This window comes from Mytilus galloprovincialis, chromosome 4 (genome assembly GCF_965363235.1).
Source record: "Mytilus galloprovincialis chromosome 4, xbMytGall1.hap1.1, whole genome shotgun sequence".
NCBI lineage: Eukaryota > Metazoa > Mollusca > Bivalvia > Mytilida > Mytilidae > Mytilus > Mytilus galloprovincialis.
In genome coordinates, this window is record NC_134841.1 from 78,346,772 (window position 1) to 78,362,310 (window position 15,539).

The 15,539-nt window shown below is 29.2% G+C and overlaps 1 protein-coding gene across 2 annotated transcripts in view; it reads right to left on the minus strand.

Moving 5' to 3' along the window:
* The window catches only part of LOC143073037 (fibroblast growth factor receptor 4-like), a 52,335-nt gene extending 37,536 nt beyond the window's left edge, over positions 1-14,799 (minus strand). Inside the window, exons 1-7 of one of the 2 annotated variants that reach the window (XM_076248270.1) lie at positions 14,582-14,799; positions 11,989-12,190; positions 11,265-11,321; positions 10,245-10,379; positions 8,191-8,227; positions 5,942-6,006; positions 3,152-3,300 (exon numbers count right to left, since the gene is read on the minus strand). The gene's annotated coding sequence lies outside the window, so the exon portion shown is untranslated. Of the gene's footprint in view, positions 1-3,151; positions 3,301-5,888; positions 6,007-8,190; positions 8,228-10,244; positions 10,380-11,264; positions 11,322-11,988; positions 12,191-14,581 lie in introns of both variants that reach the window. The other variant, XM_076248269.1, reaches the window with a different exon arrangement.
* Positions 14,800-15,539: the final 740 nt, after the last annotated feature.

The window sequence follows — 15,539 nt, forward strand, 5'->3', positions numbered from 1 at the left end:
TAAATCCAGTTCATTTCTTCAATAAAATTTTAGCTTTAATTTAAAATAATTTACTTATTTCTTTAAAAAAAAAAAGGGGGAATTCAAAGGAATATGTTTAAGACTTTGTGGTCCCAAAACTTCTAAAAAAAACTTGGTATTTGTGTGAAACAAGTTTTTTTCTTTGATTTTTCAAAATAATACAGATGATCTATTTTAAAATATATTTTATTCAACTATTTTGGCAAATAATGATTCAGTGATAGTTGTAAAATCAGAAGTAATTTCTCATTTCATTAAGAACCAAGTGTTTTGCTCTCAAAATAAAGTGTCTGAACTAAACCAAAATCAATCTTTAGTTATAAATATCTCAGTGTTGAATTAAAAAAACAGATTTTCTAAATCTTAATTAGATATGATATTTTAGAATTGTAATATTTCTAACTTCCCTCCAAAATTCATAAAAATCTGACAGGAAGAGGGGTTAGCAATAATGGATGAGGTGAAAACAGACATAGCAATTATCAGTTGGCACAGGAGCTGAACCTGAAGAAAACATTAAAATTAATGATGAATACAGTATAAACAGGATACAGGATCTGCCAGAGGGCCGATATTCTATTATCACCTGGTCACAGTACTGCCAGAGGTCTGATATTCAATTTTCACCTGGTCACATTTAATACCTTGTCAACCATATTGCACAGAGAACTTGTTCTCATATTTAAATGCTTAGGTGTTGACAAATGCTTGAGGCTATTAGACTATGGACTTGTCAGGAAGCTTTATCTTCTGTTGTGCAAACTTATGAGGCATGATTCGAACCACCTCTAATGATAAAGGGTCATCAGTAGCTCAATCCTATTGCAGGGAATGTATTAAACCAATGTAGAATCAGAGGTGGATTTTAGGGGGGGGGGAGTCCTGGGGACCCCTTATGAATCTTCATATGTGATAAATGTACAGATTTTTTACAAGTATTCTTTCAAATGTTGGACTACCATGGCCTCCCCTCCCTCTTTTTTCAAAATCCTGAATCAGTACTAGAGAATAATCTATATTAGTCTATCTTTATATCTGCTCCTAGGACATTCATGCAGACAGTAGAACATATCTCATTTTCCAATTCTGACAGAAGTTTAATTGATAAAAAAATATTAATGAAAAGAATTAGGTCAGAAACAAATAACCAAAAAACTAATTAAAGTTTTTGCTGTCATAAATGACATCCTTTTACTTTCTTTCAGCTGAACAAAATGTCATCATATTTAAAAATAAGGTGCATTTTAATGACTCAGGAAATGAGCTGCATATCACAATAAGCTTTCATGTTCAGATTGATTTATATTAATTATAAAATTATTTTACATTAATAAAATTTTTAATTATCTTATTGTTTCTGATATATATATCAATTTATTTGACAAACAATTTCCTCTTAGAAGTATCTTATTCTGCCAACATGGAATTCATTTATATCTATATTATATAATTTAGTAAAGCCCTATTTGCACAGCTTGAGAACCATAAGATGGCACAAATGTCATATGAAATACTGGACACTTAATATGTATCAAGGACCAGCATTTTTTAATGTTAAAATAATATTTTTTTAGTATAAAAATGTCCAAAGATATATTTAGCTCACTCTGCAAACAAGATAGTGTGTTAAGCAGGAGCAGGAACTTTGAAATGCAACAGGTCACCTCTAGACCACTGTATATGTATGTTCTTTTTTCTGTGCAAAAATTGTGACAAAGAGCATCAGATCTAACCCTCCTAACCAGACATTATATGAAGGAAAGGAGTTAATAAGTGCAACACATTTTTTATTTTTTTAAAAAGAATGAAATACATTGGTAAAATTGATGATTTGTGTAGCTGTTTCTTGATGTTTATCCGAATTCTTCCTTTTTTTAAGGAACTCTCATCTTTATATCATCTTTTTGGGGAATATCATTTACACTTTATTAATGCATGCATCTTTTTTCAGAAAGCAAGTTGTATACTTAATGTAGGAATTTCATTACAAATTACTTTCCAACAGCAAAACAATTTTGACTCATACCTCAAATTCTGCATTTCTTGTGTAAGGAAGAAAATACCTATTTTAAAGTTTAAGTCCAAACCCACACCTTCCCACTACTACAGGCAAGCATAAAAGCTCTAGACAACTGAAGGGGTTTGAAATAAACTTTAAAAAAATGATACTTTTTCAAGAGTACTATCAGAGTATCTGTATTTGTTTCCTCTACAGTAATGAAACTGGTATAGATGTGAAAATTTCCAATTTTTGATTCTGTATGAGTTTAGAAACTTTTCCCTGCATAGACAATATTTTTAAGTTTTTCTATAAATATCAACAGACATTTCTTCTTTTTGATAAACTTTGAAGTTGGAGGAATTTCTCTGCTTTTATTGTAATTTCTTCTTTTCACGATTTCCATGGAGTTATAAAAATAAGAAAGAAAAAAGACTGTTCACAAATTTTAGGAAAAAGTTACTTATATTACAGAAAAATGTGCTATAGAGCAAAAACACATTGAAAAATATGGTAACATTGAATTTCTTCCAACTTAAATATTCAGAAATTCTTTAGAAAGTAAAAAACAAATGAAGATACATATCTGAACATTTACATAACAGTTAAAGATAGTCATCAATTTATCAAACTTAGGAAGACAAAAAATCTTGTTTTTCACAGCTTTTAACAGCAATAAAGTCAACCCTTTATGTTTTTGTAAGTTTAATATTCATTTTATAGTGTAACAATAAATCCAAGGTACCAACTTTCCTCCCATTTTTCATATAACTGATAAAGATGACACCAATTTTACAGTGTTTATCACCTATTTGTACAATTATCCTACATCGAAATATTCAATCCAGATATTCCTCATCTTAAAATCCACAAAACAAACAAATACCAACACAAAACTAAGGAGTTTTACCTAATAGTGAAGGTAAACATTGGGTAATTATACCTGAATCTCGGTTAGTATAGGGTTGTTATTATCTTTCTGAACAAAGACTGGAGGAGTGACTGGGTAATACAAATAATGCATAGACCCCGCTGACCTGTAACGGGTCTATGATTGGGTTTTACCTGGATTCTTTGAATTAGAACACCTCATTTTCTTTAAATAGTAAAACCCTGGCAACAAAATTATACCTGGTTAAACAACTTTATTGGGGATCCCGACAGTTTTCTTTCTTCCATTGCAATTATTGTCATGCAGAAATGCAGTCATTATAGTTTCAGCTATATCATTATAGTCATGTTCAGCCCTGGGAAAATCAGATGGCAGCTTTTTACTTGATCTGAAAATGAAATTAAACATGATTTTTTTTTAACTTTTGCTGACTACATTTTCATACATTATAAGATACAGGTCATTTACATAAAATATAACCCAGTTGTACAGTCTACTGAATTATATTATTTTTTTTAAGTATAAAATTTGCAAAATTCATCTACATGACACAATAAATGTTGATGATGGAAAGATAACTGGCCAAATTTGGTATTTAAATGCTTGCAAATAATGCCTTAAACAAACAGCACTTATCAGTGCATAACAACAAACAATTTAAGATAGCAACATAAAAATCTAGCGATTATAGCTTAGTCAAATGCAAATAGGATGTATCCTTATTCTTAAAAAGTGATTTAATGGGTTAAATTGTCACCCTGGCAAACACATTGACCTAGAATGTCTGCTTTGTATAACCAGGTAGCTTTACCTTTTGTGTATAGCAAGTGGTTGGGAATAAAACAACTTGAAAATTTTTGATAAAATCTCGAAATAATTTTTGATAGCTGAATAAATTTTAAGAAAAGAGATTACGTCATTCAATGTTTGTGATAAAGTTTGTATTGATGTTTGGTTAAATTGTGTGTTTCATGAATTTTAAGAATCTTTTCAAAGAGAAAAGTTGAAAACAAAATACTTTCAATTTTTATCCTACTTCAGAAATTCAGTTTTACAGATGCATCATGGTGTTTGATCAAAATAAATTTTAATATTTTTAATTTTCACAAATTGCTTAAATAAACTTTTCAAAAGGAAATACATCTTTTAAAATGATCTACAGGGGAAAAAAAGTAGAATTCTTCCATTGTTAGAAAAAAAAAAGATCAACCATAATGGATGGGGGAAAAGGGGGGGATGGGGTGCATTTCTATATTACCAGTTTTAAAATAAAACGTTAATTGGCTTTAGAGATGCAAAACATATAGCCTGGATGCAGATTTAAAATAAAAGAAATTGTGCATCAATAAACAGAGTACCCTATTGAAAACAATGGCCAACCTTTCAACTTTTCATTTCATAGATTTTTTCGATTTTTGAATTTGTTTTCCCCAATACAGCAAGATATAGTATTTTTGATAGATTGACAATACAATTACTAATTCTTCTCCCAAACCTTCAAATCATCTGATTCAGTATATACAAACTCAGGGATTGGTGTTTTTATTAACATCAAATACCATCAATATTTTCATTTACTATTCAGAATAGGATGTATAGCCCATATTTTACAGAAACAAAAACACTTCTAAATCTTAAATTGTTGACACAGCCATGACTTTACATTGATTAGGATATAAATGGATAAGATGAACCTTGAGAAAAGCTTTGTAATTATTTCTCATAGTGTTCAAACCAATAAATGTGGGTCAGTAACCACTAATTTGACATAAAATCGGTCCAGTTAATTCTTAATAACAGAAAAGTTGTATTATATAAGAACTGAACTTAATTTAAGAAATTGAAAGATAAACTATTACAACTGACACATAATCTATATATGATTAAAAATAGAATTTTCTTTTTAAAAGCTAAATCAATGCAATCAATATACATTCAAAATTGCCTTTATATTCCTTAAATTAAGACCAATTATGGTAATTTGAATAACAATAAAAACAGGGGATATGAATTATAGTTTTCCATACAAATTTATACATTGTACCTGATAAAATTGCTATTAAAATAATATTTAATGGGAGATAACTCTCAATTTATGAATTATATATGTGAGTGGTAACAAACAAAAACAATGGTTATTTGTAAAATAAGGACATAAAAACATTGTAGCTGTTACTCTTATCAAAAACTGTACTGCTGAATGTTGAAAAAAATACTACTGAAGAAGTGTTATTTTAAGAAACCTAAACAAAAAAAAATGTTAAATGTGTAAAGGTTATAACTTCTAAAATGGTAGATGACAAATGGGTATGGGTTACAACTTATAAATGGTAGTTGTCAAAGGTTATTCAAACTTTTTTCAAAGTTTATTGCTAAAGGGATCATATCACTAGAACAGCAAATTACATTTTTTCACATATAAACTTGATCTGTATCAATTGGTTAATGATAAGATGTAAAAGTTCTTAATCTTATTTGTCATCAAAAACCTAATAAGCAAATTAAAGTCATATACTGGAACAGCAAAAGTTAAATTTGTCAAGATTGAGGTCAAAATCCTATCTTTTCAGGTCTATGACATAAAGTATGAATTTTGAAACTTAGGTTGTGTCTTCGTTTATCTTTTATCAAGCATTGATTTATTCATTCCTTTATACTGAGCATCTCTTTGTGGCATTGGCAAAACAATACTTAACAGTGCAAGGGGCCCTCTTAAACATGCAGTAAGGCAAGGCTGTTTTGCTCAGTGTTGAAGGCCTGACTGTGACTTTGAGATGAAGAACAGCAAAAAAAACAAAAAAAAAACTGTTCCTTTGCTGTTTGTGGTTTCTGCTGAGCATTTACTGATCTTGTGTTATGGATAGATACCCAATATCCTTTACTTTCTACTATATCTTTAGATAAAAAGAATTTTGTGATTGTTTAATAGTCCCCATCTGTCAGTTTTGTTGTAATGCAATCAATGACTATAATAACCTTAATGGCTTTAACCTGATAGAAGTAAAGTACAAATCTGTATTGAAACAAACTTCATAAATATCTGTAAAAGTACAGCAAGCAACTTTTAGAGCCAAAACTTTCTTTTCTTCAATTTCTGAAATTGAAAGAGGATACCATAATTATTATACAAATAAAAGTAAATGTTTGACACTGTGTCAATATTTGGTTGCCTTTGTTTACCCACATCTCTCGAGCATCAATAAACAAGTTTCTTTTATTGAAGAAAGTGGCATTGTTAAAATATAAAGTGGATTTGTTCAGCTTCTTGCTCTATATATTGGAAACATTATGAAAATCAGTAAGCATTTTGCATTCTTTTGTGTATTATTTTTTTTTCAATTGCAAAATGTTTATACTATTAGACTCCTACAATTATGCCCTAAATAGACACAATAGATCAGACTGAAAAGTAAACATTTTACTCAGGCTTGTGATCATAAAATTTTAGTTTGCTTAGAAATTGATCAAATGCAGTACGCAAATCAAGGCTGGTGAAGGTCAAATGTCTATTTGGGTACATGGGCTTACTCTATCAACTAAAACTGGTTGCCATTTTATTGCCAAGTGTGTTGAAAGATGTTCTTTCGACAAATAATCAATCTCAAATCAAGGATATTCATTTAGAAGCATGACACTAAATTCATATATAAGATAATAAAGATGAAACTTTTTTTCAATATTTTACCATTTCTAAAGTAGTATTAAATAGTTAATTCATTCTTTAACCTATTCTTGTAGATTGATTGATAGATTTGTGTTAAAACAGCTATAAATAAATTCCGATCTTTAGTGATGCAGCGCTCATAGTACCCTGGTATCTCAGATTTGTTTTTTTTAGATGACTGCTTGGCAAAGCACTGCAATCTATATATTAGTAAACATGAAGTTAATATTTACTTGTTTTCATGGAAAAATTTCCAAAAATATAAAATTTAGGTTATAACTATAGCTTTTCATTATTTAATTTTTATATTTCTCTGATGACCTTAATTTCTAAAAAAAATAATTTTAATTGCCATTTAACAAATCCACACTTTACATGGTGCCAAAACGATTTTTCATAAACATTTTTCTTTACTTTGTTTAACTTAAGTGTTACCATGGTCAAGTACTGTACGATTTACAAACAACAAATATTAGCTTTTCTTTTCATTGATTCTTAAATCAAATCAAAATCTTAAGTACAGAATTGTTAAAGCTTGTATGTAATGTGACAACTAGTTTCTCAGGGCATTCAACTATTACATCCAACTGATAATTTTTTCCTCATTTTTCACTTTTTTTTTTCAAAGGAAAAAATCTGTTACAAGTTCAATGACTTAATTATATGCCAAATATTGATTATGATATCAAAAATATAATATTTTTGCTTCATGTGATAGTTCTTTTTGGTCAAAAAGTCATACACGGTAGAACAATCAATTAGTCCATCAGGGGAGGTTAGAGGACAAAATGGAAATCTGTCTCTTCCAAGGTTTTCTTTTGTTGGGAAACATGTAAGAATGTTAAAAAAAATCCCTATGAATAAACATATATCATATATGAATATATGTTGAAACAAACAACGTACTGTGAATTCAGAAATTATCTAGTACACTTATTTTTGTTATTGTTGTTACAATATTCTCAATAATAATAAAAAAAAAGGAAATATTTCTAAATTTACAGTACATGTATCCAAGCAAAATTTGACTAGCATATCTTTTAATGGAGAATAAATACATTTTAGCCTTTTCACTATTAAAACCTTCAAAATAACAAATGGTATTAAAACTAGTTTTTCTTGCAAAATTTTGAATTGTATTGATTGAACAGCCTACAAAACATAGAAAAAAACCCACAACAACAGGGATGAGAATCAGATTAATACATTTTCATATAATTTCCTAGACCAATTTTTTTAAAGTTTTATCACTGCCAATTTTATATTAAATATTTTTTTGAACAAGTCAGAAGATGACCTGAACCCCTGTTTCCTGAAAAACCTGGCAGTGAACACTGAAAAACTTTGCTCTGGTAAATCTGTTTGCTATCATAGAATACAGCTAGAAAAAAAGGTTTCCAATAAAATACATATGTAATTCATTTTATTGGATAAAACCTTGCCAATTAATGGTATTAAATAATGATAACCGGTACTAAAAGTAAATCCCATCTGATGAAAATAAATAATTCATAACTACTGCAATATGTCATGTTTTATTAGGAAGTAACTACAGTTCTGCCTTCAGATAATCATTAGAAATTTCCCGTAATTATTATTACATAACTCATTTACCTTTTTTCTTCAAAGGTAATACTATATCTTTGTAGATCTGAAAGTTTAGAAATATTCATTAAGTTGTGGAATTGCAGGATAAAGTATATTATTAAGTGCATTCTGGTAAAGCAGTTCTTCAATAGTATTCGGAAATATAAAAAGCATGATAGAGATGCTTATAATTATTTTCTTGACAGAATATCTTTTCAGAATTCAATTTTCATAATTTGTCTCTCTATCATTAACTGACCATAGGGGCATACAACTCAGAAATAGTCAAAATTTTCTACAGGACATTATTCAAATAAAAGAAATCAGGAATATGTGACAGCAACCTCACACAATAAAACCAGATAACACACTGTCATCACAGTTCAGACCTGGATCCCATAAAGCTAGAATACAATTCTGAAAATTTCTAGGTATGAAAAAGTAAAAAACACAAACTGTAATACTAGTAGTATTTAATGGTTTTTAGGGGAAGGGGTAACACCCTGACTATGCTTGTGCTTTTTGGATTTGTAAAGCAGATAAATTTGTTTTTAAATAATTTTGTAATAAAAGTGCTGTATCAGAACAAATTTCAGGAGTAAATCATGAGAGCCATTTATTTTGTCAATTTGACAATTATCACAAAGTAAAAGCTTTCTTGTCTTCTATGTTGTAATAATTCTAGTAACAAAGATATTTTATCATGTTATTTTTTACATCTTGGAAGTGTTATAAACTTGTAACACAATTCAAGTTTTATTAATATAATTAATATAGAAACATTTTTGTCTCTATTCCATGTCAAGATATGATGAACCTCTTCATAACATCTTATTTATTTTTGCAAAATTATATTTTCTGATTAATTGAAATCAAGAAAATGAAATTGAATGTGTATCTTAATATCAAAAACACTCAAACAAACATGAATTTAAATATATCAAGAAATGAACTTTTCAAGTACAAAATTATTGTTGCTGAAGCTGTTACATGGATGTGAGTGCTGCCTTGTAGCATCATTACACTGCTCTTTTTCGAAATCTACAAGGGTGTCTTTTATGTGCAAGAGATATGGCTCTCTCTTAACAAGGCTCAGCCATTTATCGTCCCCTTCCGACGGACTATCATCGTTTCCTCAAGACCATACTCACAAATGGTGTCAAGGGAGAACCGAAAATTCAGTCCCTGAAACTTTCATCCTGGAACGGGAATTGAACCAGGAACCTTTGTGTTAGAAGTCTGATGCACTAACCACTACACAGTTGTGATGTTTCACCACTATCCCAGACAGGGTAGGATTCCTGGAAACATGTTTAACCCTGCCACATTCTATTGGTGCCTGTCCCAAACCAGAAGCTGTAATGAGATGGTTGGCATTTGTTGCTATGTATCATATTTGTTTTTTTGCATAAATCAGGCTGTAGTTTTACATTTGTCATTTACATGTCTTTTATAGCTTGCTATGTGGTATGGGTTTTGTTCCTTGTTGAAGGGCTGATGGTGGAATTTAGTTGCTAACTTTAACATCATTTGGTCTCTGGTGGAGAGTTGTCTCATTGGCAATCACACCACATCTTCTTATATCTATAATCAAGCTTAAAAAGAAAAACATTTTTAAGTGTCTTCAAAATCCTCAAAACAGCTGTTGTAAAAGATACTGTTCAATGCAAAATATTATTTCATAATACTTTTTTTTACAGAAACACTAAAATTTGTTTGAAAATGGAACGATTTGATTGTGATAAATGTTGAAACTAAAATAAAATCACAGTTAAAAATTATTGAGAAAAACAAAAAATCTTGTATATCAAAGCTCATGTCCTTTTATTTCATTTACCGGTAATCAGATACCCTAAGTATGGGGTATATGATTCTTCTTTTTCATAGCCAGAATAGTGACCATTATGTAAAAGTATCATGGCAGAACATTATATAAGTGGAAAACCTTAAATGGACAACTGTCAATGTTATGTAAACTGTCGATTTTTGTTGCTTATTATCATATGATGTGAAGAAAAGTGCGAAATATGCTTGGCATTTGTCCTGACATCTAGTAGCTGTTATTTGGAAATAAGGAGTACCTGTTCGCAGTTTATCATTACTATTTACTTTTTCCTATTCCTCTGTTTACAATGCCTCACATCTTTGGCAAGCTTTACTATAATGTATGCCACAATGCCAGATCACCTAGAGTAAACACACAACTACACCTGTTCCTGGTAAAGAAAATTGAATTACTAACATCATCCCAGAAAGAACCAAACCTAAGGATACTCTAATGGTAGGTTTGCTAAGGTCAAATCATGGCCAGATCACATATCATATCAAAAGATCTTGAAAGTCTAAACTGTTATTCCACTATTTCAAATATTTAGGATGAATTTAGTGTTGGAAAGTTGTAAATATGAACATTAATACTATATGACTTCTTTTTGTAAGACAAAAATGAACACCCTCTCGTGATCATTGATACACTGTCCTCATAATAGTGCACCATTGATGCAAATTACATCAACTAATTAATTTTACTTATTTCAGAAAACCAATACTATCGTTTTATTCATGTTAATTGATCTGGTAAAATTTGTAAGGGGAGATACAAAGCAATTTTTCACAGAAATCGGTGTATTGCAAATATATGAATATAGAAATCAAATTGCAAGTCAATTTTCAAACTTATATAAAAATATTTGTCTTGCTTTGGAATGTTCTTTTAAATAAATGCTATTTCAATATCTATGCATTTCTTGTAAAAAAAAAATATGAATATTCCTTTAACTAACTGCTTTCATTTATTAGAATGTGACTTAAAATACTGTGTTTGTCGATTATTTTTCAATTGGTATTAACCCGAAAATGTTCTTTTTAGTTTTAAACTAGTACTCTCCAATTAATTCTCCATTTCTAGTAAAATTTTTCTCTAATTACCCTCTTTTCTTGTGTTTATAAAATTGTATATGTATATCATCATGATCATTAGATTTAGAAATAATATGCCTGTAGTCAACTCTGGAATATGTCTATGGTTATACAGATAAAAGGATGTTTAAAATTAAATTTCCTGAATGAATTATTTTGAAACTGTTTGATCTTATGTATACCTTTAATATGATTCCTCTGCTTAAGTTCAAACTTGTTAACTTGTGTCTGTCTTTTTTCTGTAAACAGACAAAATTAATAATACATTAACAGGTACCGTCCAAAAATGAAATCAAAATGTACCATTCTAATTATTTGGTTTTTTTTTGTCTATATCATAATCAATAGGGGTTAGGTAGTTGTGTCTTTGAGTTTTAGAGCTTGGTAAATCATTTATTCCCATACAATATAGATAATTTCTGAAGATTGATTAGATGTCTTTTATGGTTTTTGTTGTTTTTTGTTGTTTTTTTTTGTACTGTTGTCTCATTGCAATACACCACAAATCTATGGAAAAAGCAGATTTTATTCCAACTGAAGGACATAAACATTTGAAGTGACAATAACTCCAATAATATCTATACAGCTCTAAAAGTTGAATACTGCATTGACTAATCTTATACAGATAGTTTTCAGTAATATTATAGGATGTTTACTATTAATCTTGCACTAGTAAGAATGTTTTTTGAGTTTGTGGGGTTATTTTTCTGCTGCTTCATTACATTATACATTTTGTACCACAAATGTACTTGTATATTTATTTACAATTGAACTAGCAGGATTGGCTTTGATGTTTTTACTACACTTTCGTTTATAACATTCTACAACTGAAATTCTAGCCTAATAGTGTTGAGTTGGTGTGTAAATTTTGTAAATAAATTTTAAAACTAAAGAAGTTTTTTGTACCATCCTCTTGATTCTGAACATGTGTGGCTCATTACGTTTTAAGTGGTTAAGCTTTGCAAAGATCTTCTTTCAGTAAGTTCTGTGAGTGGAATAAAATGGCATTCCCCAGAATATTTTCCTGACATCTAACAACAAACCATGCAATAAACTAAAGTGCTTCAAATCTTTATGATTTTCTCTTTCTTTTTCAAGAGCCCATCAGCTGCCAAAAGAACAAAATAGTTATGTTAGTCGGTTCCTACTGTATTATTTATAGGTTTCCATTCACAGACCAAATATATCCTTAGAATGTGTCTTTATATTTTCATACAAAATCTTTAATAAAATTAATTTATACCTAATAAAAATCATTATCTTTCTGTTCCATTTCTTTAACAATATTCTGTAAGTAATAACATACAATAAGATACAATGATAAAATATGAATTCTTAGGTATAATTTAATATCTGATAACTATTTATTGTAAGCTAATTATTCTTGAGACTTAGATATTTAGATTAATGCTATGTTCATACAATAATGATGAACTTAATGCATATTTATATTTCACAATCTTAATGGCACTAAACGGTTATCAAATACTGTTTATCACACAATGAATATGCATTGGATGATGACACTTGTTGTATACAAATTAAAATTGAATGATCATTTAACTGTGAACCAGGAATCAAAGTGAAATCATATTTATCCAGTCTAGACACATTCCACATATATTACATCCAAAAGAGTATATAAAATTAAAGCAGGAATCAGCCCCTTATGAAAACCAGTCTCCTTTAAAATGTTATGCTGTGTAATAATGAAAGTCTATTTTAAGTTGCACAGTGACCAAGATCATATGCAGTATTTTTCTATGATTATCGACAGGAACCAAAATGGTTCTTGAGGCAGTCTAAAATTTGCAATGATCTGTGAGATTTTACTCGATATTGCACTGTTACTTTAAGATAAAGAACAGCAATAAAAAATACTGTTTTCCTTTGATTTGGATTTTATCAAATGCCAGCAGCAAATTCTGGTGATGAATTATAATAATTCTCTGTCATTGCTCATCAGGGGCAGATAAATAGAGGTTCACTGAGCGATTCAACATTTGGATCTGCATCTGCGGTAAAATATGTTTCATGCCAAAGGTAACTGGTGATAGAATGATATTTACAGAAGCTATACCATAGTTACTATAATCTAGCTGTCTGCTTTCCCTCCCCTTCCATTTTTTTTTCTTCTTCAAAATAAATAAATAATTGTATTTACAAATCAAACGCAAACTTTAACCTTTAGAAAATTTGTAAAAATAGAAAAGAAATAGTTCTTCCCCTATCTTACAAAGTAGTAACATGTGTTGACTACAGTGACACATTCTTGTTTCATCAATATCTACACCAAACCAAGGTGACTTCATCACCGCTATTGCTTACAGGTAACTTTAATATGCAGCGATGATAAAATTTCTTATGCATATGAACCAAAGATAATTTGATGTAAGTTCATCTAAGTTCAGTAATTTACATTTTATCATGTTTACAAAATGCAGATTTTTATGCCTCAGAAAGCATATGTTAAAAGTTAAACGAGTGCATAAAAAATATGTTTTTAATCGAAAAGGGAAGTTTTTAATAATATCTTTAACTCAAATGCAATTTTATTATCATTTTTGTTTAGCCTAAAAAATACTGACGTATCATGTTACCACTTAGTTACATAGTACATGTAGCAGTTATTGTTTGTTTTTAGTAGAAGATTTGTAACGAGTCAGCAACCTAACACAGAAGGCTAACAAAAAAACCAACCTAAACATTGGGTCTTGAATTAAGGACATTAAGGACTCTCAAATCATATTACAAGCTTTGATTTGTTTATTTCTGTCATTTTAAAGCTGGTATTTTTTTTCCTTCCACATTGTTAATTCTTCTATGAATTCATTTATCTTATCTGGTCTTTGCTCTAAAGTGTTTTGAAGAAGAACGTTTTTGTATTGTGTTTTTAATAATGATGTTTTCATGTATATTATCATTTTTCTAATAAAATAAAATGTAAACTTTTATATAGTAACAAAGAAAATAGTACATTTTATATATATATATATATATATATATATATATGTTCAAAGATTGCACTGAAATTAATAAATTCATCCATTGAATGCCACCGGGTGCGGGAATTTCTCGCTACATTGAAGACCTGTTGGTGACCTTCTGCTGTTGTTTTTACTATGGTCGGGTTGTTGTCTCTTTGACACATTCCCCATTTCCATTCTCAATTTTATGTAAAAGAAAAATTCATCTAAAGTTCAGAATTTAATTAAAATCATAATAAATTAAAAAAAAATTTCAGTACATGTATATGTTTTGCCCACTTTAATCAACCATTTCATACTAAATTAAAACATATCGTTTGTTGCCATAATGATAAAGTTTCCTCAAACATTTCCTATTTAATCTAGCACCTCATATTCCACAACTTGTGGATAGATGCTGAAGAAATATGACTTGGTTTTCATTATCTTGCTTGATTATTTGTAATTAACGAATGTATGTAATGTGTATTCATATTCTTGAAGGTTATCTGCTACTCATTTAACTTCCTTACTGTCAAGGCAAAATGGTCACCTCCATTTCAAGTTATTCCTGGATCCATATACATACGAAACATATCCACAAGCTTAAACTTATAATCCAATTGTTTCAAAACCCACATAACTTTCAAATCCATTTGAAAACAGATAACTGACAGAAGTCTCCTGACTGGCATTGTAATTTTTTCCTAAGCATAAACAAGTCCAACTTCAAAGTGAGACACAATGTCTTTAAATAGAAAATTATATATGATGAAATTTCCTTATATATTTATAAATAAATCTTGGACATCTTGAAGTTATAAATGACAGAAGGGTAAATGACTACTTATAGGTAAACATTTGAATATAAGGTAGGTTGGGGTAGACAAGTCTAAACATGTTTCTTTTTAACAGCATCACATTGAGAATATACATGTATCAAACAGATACGTCTATTTGTAATGTTTGCCTTTGTTAAACTTTAAAGGTATATAAGTACTTGATAAAAAATTCAGTTATGCAATACAATCTTTTGTTGGGTTTTAAAATGATATGAGCTTCTCAAAACTTGCAGATATATACCTAACCTTTCACACCTTCCAATAAGCTACTTTACTTAGATTTATTTATATTCTCTATTAATTAGGTGTAAGGAAAGGGAATTATAATTTAATAGATATGTATTTATATAAATATATTATAATTTCTAAAAGTACAGATCACAAGAAATTATTTAAATCCCAAATAAGAAATTTTATTTTAGGCCTGTAGCTACCTTTATCAGTTTTATTCTCTATATATATTTGTACAAATATATACATACACCTTTCAAAAAAGTTGTAGAATTTCATTAAACTGAAGTCAACAACAAAGTTTTATTACTGTAGATTTAGAAGGTAAAGTGCATATTTTACAGTTATATGAATATTTATTCATTGGGTGACAAACAGGCACATTATAACAAGGATAGATGTCTCAAAGGCAATCATA